The sequence below is a fragment of the Rhinopithecus roxellana genome, chromosome 16 (genome assembly GCF_007565055.1).
Source record: "Rhinopithecus roxellana isolate Shanxi Qingling chromosome 16, ASM756505v1, whole genome shotgun sequence".
Classification (NCBI taxonomy): domain Eukaryota; kingdom Metazoa; phylum Chordata; class Mammalia; order Primates; family Cercopithecidae; genus Rhinopithecus; species Rhinopithecus roxellana.
In genome coordinates this window covers 30068411-30080436 of record NC_044564.1, presented here as the reverse complement: position 1 = coordinate 30080436, position 12026 = coordinate 30068411, and positions in this window count along the sequence as shown.

Genomic DNA, 12026 nt, shown 5'->3' with positions numbered 1-12026 from the left:
TAATCTTGTATCTGGAAACTTTGCTGAATTCTTTAACTGAGCTTTAAAGCTCGGTTCCTGGAGGTTTCTGGAGGAGTTTTTAGGGTTTTCAAGGTAAATGATCATATCGTCAGCAAACAGTAACAGTTTGACTTCCTCTTTACCGATTTGGATTCCCTTTATTTCTTTGTCTTGTCTGATTGCTCTGGCCAGGACTTCCAGTACTGTGTTGAAGATTAGTGGTAAGAGTGAGCACCCTTGTCTTGTTCCAGTTCTCAGAGGGAATGCTTTCAACTTTTCCCCATTCAGTATTATATTGACTGTGGGTTTGTGATAGATGGCTTTTATTACATTAAGGTATGTCCCTTGTATGCCTATTTTACTGAGAGTTTTAATCATAAAGCGATGCTGAATTTTGTCTAATGCTTTTTCTGCATCTGTTGAGATGATCATATGATTTTTGTATTTAATTTTTAATTAAAATTAAAATTAAAAATTTTAATTTAAAACAATTCAAAATTAAAATTAAACATTTTTTAAAATTTTAACTTTTAATTTTTAACTTGTTTTACAAGTCACATGTATTGACGTGCATATATTAAACCATCCCTGCATCCCTGGTATAAAACCCACTTGATCATGATGTATTATCTTTTTGATACATGCTGTTAGATTCAGTTCACTAGTATTTTGTTGAGGATTTTTGCATCTATGTTCATCAGGGATATTGGTCTGTAATTCCCTTTTTTTGTTATGTCCTTCCATTGTTTTGGTATTAGGGTGATACTGGCTTCATGGAATAATTTAGGGAGGAGGCTTCTTTCTCTATCTTTTGCAATACAGTGAATAGGATTGGTACCTATTATTCTTTGAATGTCTGAGAAAATTCAGCTGTGAATTCATCTGGTCTTGACTTTATTTTTGGCAATTTTTAAATTACAATTTCAATCTTACTGATTGCTATTGGTCTGTTCAGAGTCTTTATATCTTCCTGGTTTAATCTAGGAGGGTCTTGTATTCTTCCTCTACTAAAGTCTTGAATACCTCAAAGCCATCCGTGAGGGTTGGAATAAACTTCTTCTAAACTCCTGTGTGTTTTATTACTATTATTATTTTAGAGATAGAGTATTTCTCTGTTACCCAGGCTGGAATGCAGTGGCGCAATCATAGCTCACTGCAGCCTCAGACTCCTGGGCTTAAGTGATAATCCTATCTTAACCTCCCAAGTATCTAGGACTACAGGAGTACACCATCATGCCTGGCTAATTTTGACATCTTTTTTGAGGAGACAGGGCCTTGCTTTGTTGCTTAGGCTGATCTCAAACTCCTGGGCTCAATAGATCCTCCCACCTTGGTCTCCCAAAGTGTTGGGATTACAGCTGTGAGCCACTGCACCCAACCCTAAACTCCTGTTAATGTTGCTATTTTGATCTCCTCTCATACATCGCAGATATTCTTTTTCAAAAAATTGAGATGGGATCTTGTTTTCTTGCCCAGGCTGGTCTTAAACTCCTGAGCTCAAGTGATCTGCCCGCCTTAGTAAATCATAGACATTCTTAATGACATCTAGAATGGTGAATCCTTTCCAGAAAGTTTTCAATTTGCTTTGTCCAGATCCATCAGATGAATCACTATCAATGTCAACCATAGCCTTACAAAATGTATTTCTTACATAATAAGACTGGAAAGTTGAAAGTATTCCTTATCCATGGGTTGCAGAACAGATGCTGTGGTTAGGAGGCATGAAAACAATATTAATGTCTTTGTATACCTCCATCAAAGCTCTTGGGTGACTAGATGCATGGTCAATCAACAGTAACTTTTTAAATGAATCTTTTATTCTGAGCAGTAGGTCTCAACAATGGACTTAAAATATTCAGGAAACCATGCTGTAAATAGATGTGCTGTCATCTAGGCTTTGTTATTCCATTTATAGAGCACAGGCAGAGTAGATTTAGCATAATTCTTAAGGGCCCTAAAATATTTGGAATAGCAAATGAGCATGGCTTCAATGTCAACTCACTGGCTACATTAGCCCCTAACAAGAGAGTTGGCCTGTCCTTCAAAGCTTTGAAGCTAGGCGTTAACTTATCTCTAGCTATGAAAGTCCTACATGGCATTTTCTTCCAATAGAAGGCTGTTTTGTCTACAGTGAAATCAGTTATTTAGTGTAACCACCTTCATCAATTATATTAGCTAGATTTTCTGGATAATTTGCTGCAGCTTCTACGTCAGCACTTGCTAACACTGTTATGTCATGGAGATAGTCTGCTTCCTTAAACCTTATGAACCAACCTCTGCTAGCTTCCAACTTTTCTTTTGCAGCTTTCTCAACTCTCTCAGCCTTCACAGAATTAAGGAGAGTTAGGGTCTTGTTGTGGATTAGGCTTTGGCCCAAGGGAACGTTAAGCTGGTCTGATCTTCTATTCAGACCGATAAAACTTCCTCTATATCAGTAATAAGGCTACTTCACTTCCTTAACATTTGTGTGTTCACTGGAGTAGCACTTTTAATCTCCTTTAAGAGTATTTTCTTTGCATTCACAACCTGTTTAACTGTTTGGTGAAAGAGGCCTAACTTTCAGTCTGTCTTAGCTGGTGACATGCCTTTCTCACTAAGCTTAATCATTCATAGTTTGGGGTTTAAAGTGAGACACGTGACTCTTCCCTTTACATGAAAATTTAGAGACCATTGTAAGGTTTGTAATTGGCCTAATTTCAATATTGTTGTATCTCGGGAAATAGGGAGGCCCAAAGAAAGGGAGAGAGGCAGGGCAATGGTCCATTGGCGGAGCAGTCAGAACATACATATTTATCAATTAATTCTGTCTTATATGGGCAGGGTTCATGGCACTCTGAAAAAATTATAATAGTAGCATCAAAAATCACTGATCACAGATCACCATAGCATATCTCATAATAATGAAAATGCTTGAAATATTGTAAGAATTACCAAAATGTATACAGGAACATGAAGTGAATACGTGCTGTTGCAAAAATGGTGCCAATAGACTTGCCAATGCAGAATTGCCACCAACCTTCGATTTTGCTAAAAAAAAAAAAAAAAAAAAAGCCTGGGCACAGCGGTTCACCCCTGGAATCCCAGCACTTTAGGAGGTCAAGGGGGGCCAGATCATTTGAGGTCAGGAGTTCAAGACCAGCCTGGCCAACATAGTGAAACCTCATCTCCACTAAAAATACAAAAAATTAGCTGGGCATGCTGTCGCATGCCTGTAATCCCAGCCCTGGAGGGGCTGAGACAGGAGAATCACTTGAACCTGGGAGACAGAGGTTGCAGTGAGCCAAGACTGCACCACCACTGCACTCCAGCCTGGGCACCAGAGTAAGACTCCGTCTCAAAAACAACAACACAACAACAACAAAAACAGTATCTGTGAAGCACAATAAATAAAGTAAAGCACAACAAAATGGGGTTTGCCTGTATTTATGTGGGTGTCTATCTGGGTTTTCTATTTTGTTCAATTGATCTGTTTATTCTTTTCCCAATACCACACTGTCTTAATTACTATAGGTTTATAGTAAAAAAACAAGGTAGTGGGTTGTGTCAGTCCTCTAACTTTGTTCTTCAATTTTGTATTGACTATTCTGGGTCTTTTGCCTCACCATATAAACTTTAGAATTATCTTGTCTATATCTACATTATAATTTGCTGGAATTTTGATTGTATTGTATTTAATCTATATATTAAGTTTGGAAAAACTGACATCCTGACAATATTGAGATTTCCTTCCATGAACATACATTTCTCCATTTACTTAGTTCTTTGATTTCCTTAGTTTTGTAGTTTTCCTAATGTAGATTTTGTACGTATTTTATTAGATTTATACCTAAGTATTTAAATTTTGAGTGCTCATATAAATGGTATTGTAGTTTTAAGTTCAAATTCCACTGGTTTATTTCTAGTATATAGGGAAAGTGATGACTTTTGTATATTAACCTTGCATCCTTCAGTCTTGCTATAATTGCTATTAGTTCTAAGAGCATTTTTGTTGATTCTGTTGGATTTTCTACATAGATAATCATGTTGTATGTGAACAAAGACATCTGTATTTCTTCCTCCACAATCAGTGTACCTTTCACTGTATTTTCTTGTCTTATTGCATTAGCCAGAACTTCCAGTACTATGGTGAAAAGCAGTGGTGACAGGGGACATCCTTGCCTTATTCCTCATCTTAGTGGGAGAGTAAGTATCTCTCCTTTAAGTTGATGTTTTTTGTAGATTTTATTGTAGATACTGTTTATGAGTATAAAAAATTCTCTTTCTTTTCTAGTTTACTGAAGATTTTTATCAGGAAACTTGGAGGTGTTGGAGTTTGTCAAATGCATTTTTTGCCTCTATTGTCATTATCACCTATATTTTTTAGCCTGTTGATTTGATGGATTAAATTATTTGATTTTCTGATGTTGAACCAGACTTGCATACCTGGGACAAATCCCATTTGGTTGTGGTGTATAATTCTTTTTATATATTGTTGGATTTGAATTGCTAGTATTTTGTTGAGAATTTTTGCACCAATACTCATGAGACATGTTAGTGTGCAGTTTTATTTACTTGTAATGTCTTTGGTTTTTGTATTGAGGTGATGCTGGGCTCATAGAATAAGTTAAGAAGTATTCCCTCTGCTTCTATCTTTTGAAAATGATTATTAAAAATTGGTGTAATTTCTTCCTTAAGTAGTTGATAGAATTCACCAGTGAACCCATCTGACCTATTCAGATTGTCTATTTCTTCTTTTTCGAGTTTTGACAGATTGTGTCTTTACAGGAATTGGTTCATTTCACCTAGGCTATAAAATTTGTAGTTATAGAGTTATTCATAATATTCTTTTATTATCCTTTTGCTGTCAATGTAATCTGTAGTGACACCCTCTCTCTAATTTCTGAGATTAGTAATTTGTGTATTTTCTCTTTTTTCCTTAGTCTGACTAGAAGTTTATCAAATTTGATCTTTTTCATATTGTTTCTTTTCTTGCACTTACTTTGGACTTTCGTGTTTACTTTGGGCTTTTCTCTTATTTTTATGTTTTTCTAAGTTATAAGATTAGATTATTAATTTTAGATCTTACTTCTTTTCTAATATATGCATTCAATGCTATAAATTTCCCTCTAAGTACTGCTTTTGCTGAATTTCACAAATGTTGATAAGTTGTGTTTTTTGTTTCTTTAGTTTAAAATATTTTAAAATCTCCCTTGAGATTTCTTTTTAGGCTTACGTGTTATTTATAAGTGTGCTGTTTATTCTCCAAGTATTCTGGAATATTCTAATTGTCTTTGTTATTGATTTCTAGTTTAATTCTATTTTGGTTTGCAAAAAAAGCAACGCATGATGATTTCTGTTGTTTTAAATTTGTTAATGTGTGTTTTATGGCCCAGAATGTAGTTTATTTTGGGAAGTGTCCCACGTAAGCTTGAGAAGAATGTGTATTCTGCTGTTTTTGGATGGAGGAGTCTATAGAGATCAATAATATCTTGCTGATTGATGGTGTTGTTGAGTTCAAGTAAGTCTTTACTGATTTTCTACTGGCTGAATTTGCCCATTTATGATAGAGAGGTGTTGACGTTTCCAGCCATTGGAGCAGATGGGTCTATTTCTTCTTGCAGTTCTATCAGTTTTTAGCTCATGTATTTTGAGGCTTTGTTTTTAGTTGCATACACACTAAGAATGTTGTTCTGGAGAATTTACCTTTTAATATGTCATGTTTCTATTTATCTCTGACAAATTTCCTTGGTTTTAAATTGGCTCTGTCTGAAATTACTATTGCTATTTCTGCTTCCTTTTGATTGGTGTTAGCATGCTATATCTTTCTCCATCCATTTACTTTTATTCTAACTATATTTCTCTATATAAAACGGGTTTCTTGTAGACAATATGCAGTTGGGGGGGGTCTTTTTTTTAAACATATTCTGACAATCTGTCTTGTAATTGGTGCATTTGGACCACTGATTTCCAAAGTAATTATTGATATAGTAGGTTAATATCTGTCATATTTGTTACTGTTTTCTATTCGTTGTTCTTGTTTCATTTTTCCTTTTTGTCTTCCACTCTTTATCTTTCTTTTGTGGTTTAAGTTAAGCATTTTATATGATTCACTTTTCTCTCATTTATTAGCATTTCTTAGCATACTTACTGTTTTACTTTTTTTTGCGGTTGCCCTAAAGTTTGTAATATACACTTACAACTAATCCAAATCCACTTTCAAGTAACACCGTATCACTTCATAGATAGTGTCAATACTTTATAATAACAAAATAATCCTACTTCCTCCCTCCCATCCCTGGATCATTGCTGTTTTTTATTTCATAGATAGATAGATAGATAGATAGATAGATAGATAGATAGATATAGATAGATAGATAGATACACACACATACATAAGAGTGTGTGTGTGTATTATGTACATACCTACACAAATACATTATTACTGATTTGAACAAACTATTATCTGTTAGATCAATTAAGAAGAAAAATAAGTTTTTACTGTACCTTTACTTGTCCCTTCTCCAATGCTCACTCTTTACGTACATCTGACTTTCTTTCCTGTATTGTTTCCCTTCTCTCTAAAGACTTTATAAAAATATAAAAGTCTAATATACTTTCAAAAAAGGTTTAGTAGCAACAGATTTTCTCAGCATGTTTGTCTGAGAAAATCTTAATTTATCCTTCTCTTGAAGAATAATTTCACAGGCTGCAGAATTCTAGGTTGGTGTAGGTTTTCTTTTGTTTTCTCTCAATACTCTAAATATTTTACTCTATCTTTTTGTTTGCTTGGTTTCTGAGTAGAAATCAGATGTAATTCTCATCTTTATTCCTTTGAAGGTAAGGTATTTTTCCCCTCTGGGTTCTTTCAGGATTTTTTTTCTTTATAGTTTATTTTCTATAATCTGAAAATAATATGCCTAGATATGCCCTCCCACCCTCCTTTTCTCCCTCCTTCCCTCCCTTTCTCCCTTCTTTGCTTTTTTGTTTTATTTTTTCTTTTTTTTGCATTTTTTATTTTCTATAGTTTGAAAATAATATGCCTAGATATGCCCTCCCTCCCTCTCTCCCTCCCTTTCTCCCTTACTTCCTTTTTTTCTTTTACTTTTTTTTTTTTGCATTTATTCTGCCTGGTTTTCTCTGAACTTCCTGGTTCTGTGGTTTGGTCTCTGGTATTAATTTGGGAAAAATTCTCAGTCATTATTGGTTCAAATATTTCTTCTGTTCCTTTCTCTCTTTATTTTTTTTCTTCTTGTATTTTCATTACATATATGTTATACCTTTTGTAGTTTTTCCACAGTTCTTGGATATGCTATTCAGTTGTTTTTTTAGTCTTTGTTCTTCTTGCTTTTCAATTTTAGAGGTTTTTATTTAGATTTCCTTGACTTCAGCGACTCTTTCCTCAGCTGCGTACAGTCTACTAGTGAGCCCAACAAAGGCGTTCTTTATTTCTGTTACTCTGTTTTTTATCTCTAGCATTTCTTTTTCCTTAGGATTTTTCATTTCTCTGCTTATACTGCCTACCTGTTCTTTCATGTTCTCTACTTTATCTATTAAAGCCCTAGCATATGGATCATAGTTGTTTTAAATTCCTGGTCTCATAATGCCGACATCCCTGCACTGTCTGGTTCTGATGCTTTCTTTGTTTCTTTAAACTATGTTTTATTGCATTTTGGTATGTCTTGTAATTTTTTCTTGATAGCCAAGTATGCTGTACAGTCAGCCCTACATATTTGTGGATTCAGTGAAGCATAGATGGAAAATATTGAAAAATAAAATTGTGTCTGTACCAAATTTGCACAGACGTTTTTTCCTTGTCATAATTCCCCAGACAATGCAATATGACAACTATTTACATAGCATTTACATTGAATTAGGTATTATAAGTTATCTAGAGATGATTTAAAGTATATGGGAGTGTATGCATAGGTTATATGCAAATATTCCACAATTTTATATCAGGGACTTAAGTATCTGAAGATTTTGGTATCTGCAGGAGATCCTGAAGCCAATTCCCCATAAATACAAAGGGATGACTATACAAAAGGTCTGCTTTAAATAGGCCTTTGATAATGTGGTGGTAAGGTGCTGGAAGTGAGGAAGTCCTGTGATTAGGACTGTGTTTTCATGCCCCTGGACTGTGAACTTTACATTTATTTCTCAGTTTCTTTCTGCCCTCCTTAGGTAAGAGAGAACGGCTAGAGTCGGCTGGAGTTGAATATTTCCCTCCTTCCACATCAGTTAGTCTCTAATAAAACTCCAGCTCAGTAGGCTGGTTAGCTGGTCTCTCCAGAGAATAGGCTTCCTTAAGAAGAACAGAGTGCTCTGGAGTTTCAAAATGACTCCTTTCTCCCTCCCCCTGACAGAAGCACGACAGAAGTTTTTCTTCCATCTTTACTATGAGAATTTGATTGAGCTCCCAAGGCAAAACTCTCAAAAGCATGGACTTCCAGGACTGCGTCCCCCTGGAATTTTTAACTCAGGTTTATCCATACCTAACCTCTTGCAATGGCTCAATTACAGTTGAGCTGTTCCTACTCCAGCACTGGTTCCTGAAGCGGTTTCTGCTCTGGTTAGTTGTGATTCTCTATTTCCACCTATTTCTCTCTCCAATTTGGGGGCAGCAGTTTGCTCTGTGTACTCACTTCCTCAATGAATCTAAGAAGAAGAATTGTTTATTTTTCAGCTTCTTTAGCTTTTTACTTTTTATAGAATGGTCTGTCCCACTTTCTCTATCTACATTAATTATTCCCTCTCTATTTATCTGTGCTAATTATTTTGACATACAGATAGATAAAGAAAAAGACTAGAATGCGAAAAAGCTAAAATTAATGAAGGCATGTATTAATGTAAGCATAATAAAATCTTGAAAATAAGCCACAAATGTGAAGGTCTTTTAGTCCACATCATTTCCTGTTGACTCTACATTTCTTCCTCCCTAGGACTACAACTCTAAATAAGATATAAAAATCATCCTGCAAGAAATGGAGTAAAACTTATTTCAGTGAAAATAACTGCAAATTAGGCCAAAACAGAAAAGGTTTAGAAAAAAGTTCTGGCATCCTCATTTATTTTCTTATCTACTTTCTGATTTTTTGTAGACTTTCTGGATCACATCTGATAGAGTCATCCTGATGTTTTTGTTTTGCTTTTTTGTTTTTGGTCCAACTCAAATAGTTTTTCTTTTATGAACATTTGGAGTGACTCTTTTACACTGTAAATATTCATCCCACAACCTTATCACACACAGATATTTTCTGGTATAAGATTATGTTCTACAGAGAACCTAGTCATTAAGAATTATTCATAGATTTTAACAAAGCAAAGGAAATAACTATTTGTCATTTGTATCCAATTTGTTTTAAATAGTTTTGAAAAAGGCTCGTAGGGACATCCATAATAGGGTAATTGTTTTTTGGAAAAACTAAGAAATTAATGAAAATTAAAATGTGGGTAAAATAATAAATGAATTCAATTTGAGGTTGGAATACAAAATGCTGCCAAATACAAGACAAACTCTGTTCATAGGGAGATCAGCCAGTTATGCAAAAATAAGCCAAGAAAGAGGTCTTTGAGTGGTTTTAGTAGTCAAAAAAGCTCTGCACAAAAATCTTCCCATTTTGCTTCTTACGAAAACTTTCTAGACATGTGCTGTACAATATGATAGCCACACTAGTCATATGTGACCACTAGGCATTTGAAATGTGACTGGTTTGGATAGAGATGTGCTATGATGTAAAATACACACTGTTTTGAATACAGTAACGAAAAATAAGTGCAAAATATCTCTTTAAAAGTTTTATTAATTATATGTTGCATGAGCCGGGCGCGGTGGCTCAAGCCTGTAATCCCAGCACTTTGGGAGGCTGAGACGGGCGGATCACGAGGTCAGGAGATCGAGACCAGCCTGGCTAACACGGTGAAACCCCGTCTCTACTAAAAAAATACAAAAAAACTAGCCGGGCGAGGTGGCGGGCGCTTGTAGTCCCAGCTACTCAGGAGGCGGAGGCAGGAGAATGGCGTAAACCCAGGAAGGGGAGCTTGCAGTGAGCTGAGATCCGGCCACTGCACTCCAGCCCGGGGGACAGAGCAAGACTCCGTCTCAAAAAAAAAAAAAAAAAAAAAAAAAAAAATTATATGTTGCATGTAATTGTATTTGGATATATTGGGTTAAAAGTACAGCATTAGAATTAATTTCAACTGTTTTCTTTTAAAAAATGGCTAATAGAAAATTAAAAATTCCATATTTGGCTGACATTAGGTTTCCAGTGGACAGCACTATTTCAGACTCTCTTTTTAAAATCTGACCTGTTTTATCCTTATTCTTCACACAATTTGTCTATTTTAAAATCTCCCAGCAATTAGTATCGTCAAAAAAGAAGGTGGGAGCAGGGCGGGGATCATGGCGGATGGGAGGCAGGACTAGATTGCAATTCCAGACAGAGCAGCATGTGGAGGCTTCCACTGTGCATTTTAGCTCCAGGTTGACTGCCAGAACAAACCAGCAATCCTGAGAGGTCCCACAGACCCTCTGAAGGAAGCAGACTGCTCCTGCAGGACCTAGGAGACACCCCAAATACTATGAGTGTCCCAAATGCGGAAGTGGGAAAGGGAGACCCTCCTCTCCCGAACACACCCCGCTACTGGAGACGCTGATCTGTTTGCAGGAGAAGTTTCTGACTTTACCTGGAGCTGAGTCAAGTCAGAGAGCCCACCGAAATACAGGGGTGGAGGAAGCAGGAGAAAGGCCCTGGGAGCTCGCCGGGTCCCAGAGCAGCCCATTCCTGCTGGCACCACAAGGATCCATTGGGAGGGTGGCCAGAGGAGCAGGGGGTAAAACTCCACAGGGAGAAGGAATTCTTTAGCTGAACTTTGTCACAATTTGAATGGGGTGAGAAGCCTCCTGGCCAGAACTCAGGGGTGGGTGCGAATTGGGCATGAGGACTTAACAGGTGGGGGAAGAACTAAAGCCCTTTTCTCTGGCAGCTGGGAAGCAGATAGCCTCAGGCAAGTTTTCAAGCCCATTGCCCTCTGCCTGGAAACAGACTTGGGGCTGTCGTGGGTGGGCACGGTGGGAGTGAGACCGGCCCTTCAAATTGTGTGGGAGCTGGGCGAGGCCTGTGACTGCCAGCTTTCTCTCACTTCCCTGACAACCTGCATGACTCAGCAGAGGCAGCCATAATCCTTCTAGGTACACAACTCCAGTGACCTGAGAATCTCACCCCCATTCCCCACAGCAGCCTCAGCAAGACCTGCCCAAAGTGTGAGTTCAGACTTGCCTAACCGTAGCCCCACCCCCACCTGGTGGTCCTTCCTTATCCACCTTGGTAGTAGAAGACAAAGGGCATATAATCTTGGGAGTTCTAGTGCCCTGCCCACCGCTGGTCCCTCTCCACACTACTGTAGCTGATGCTTTCTGAAAACTGCCACCTCCTGGCAGGAGGCCAACCAGCACAAAAATATAGCATTAAACCACCAAAGCTAAGGACCCCCATGGAGTCCATTGCATCCTCCACTGCCTCCACCAGAATAGGCGCTGGTATCCACAGTGGAGAGACCCATAGAGGGTTCACATCACAGGTCTCTGTGCAGGCAACCTCCAGTACCAGCCCAGAGCTAGGTAGACTCGCTGGGTAGCTAGACCCAGAAGAGCGACAACAATCACTGCAGTTTGGCTTGTAGGAAGCCACATCCATAGGAAAAGGGGGAGAGTACTACATCAAGGGAACACCCTGTGGGACAAAAGAATCTGAACAACAGCCCTGGACAGTCCCTCTGACAGAGCCTACCTAAATGAGAAGGAACCAGAAAATGAATGCTGGTAATATGACAAAACAAGGCTCTTCAACACCCCTAAAATCACACTAGTTCACCAGCAATGGATCCACACCAAGAAGAAATCCCTGATTTGCCTGAAAAAGAATTTAGGAGGTTAGTTATTAAGCTGATCAGGGAAGGACTAGAGAAATGTGAAGCGCAATGCAAGAAAATCCAAAAAATGATACAAGAGGTGAAGGGAGAAATATTCATGGAAATAGATAGCTTAAAGG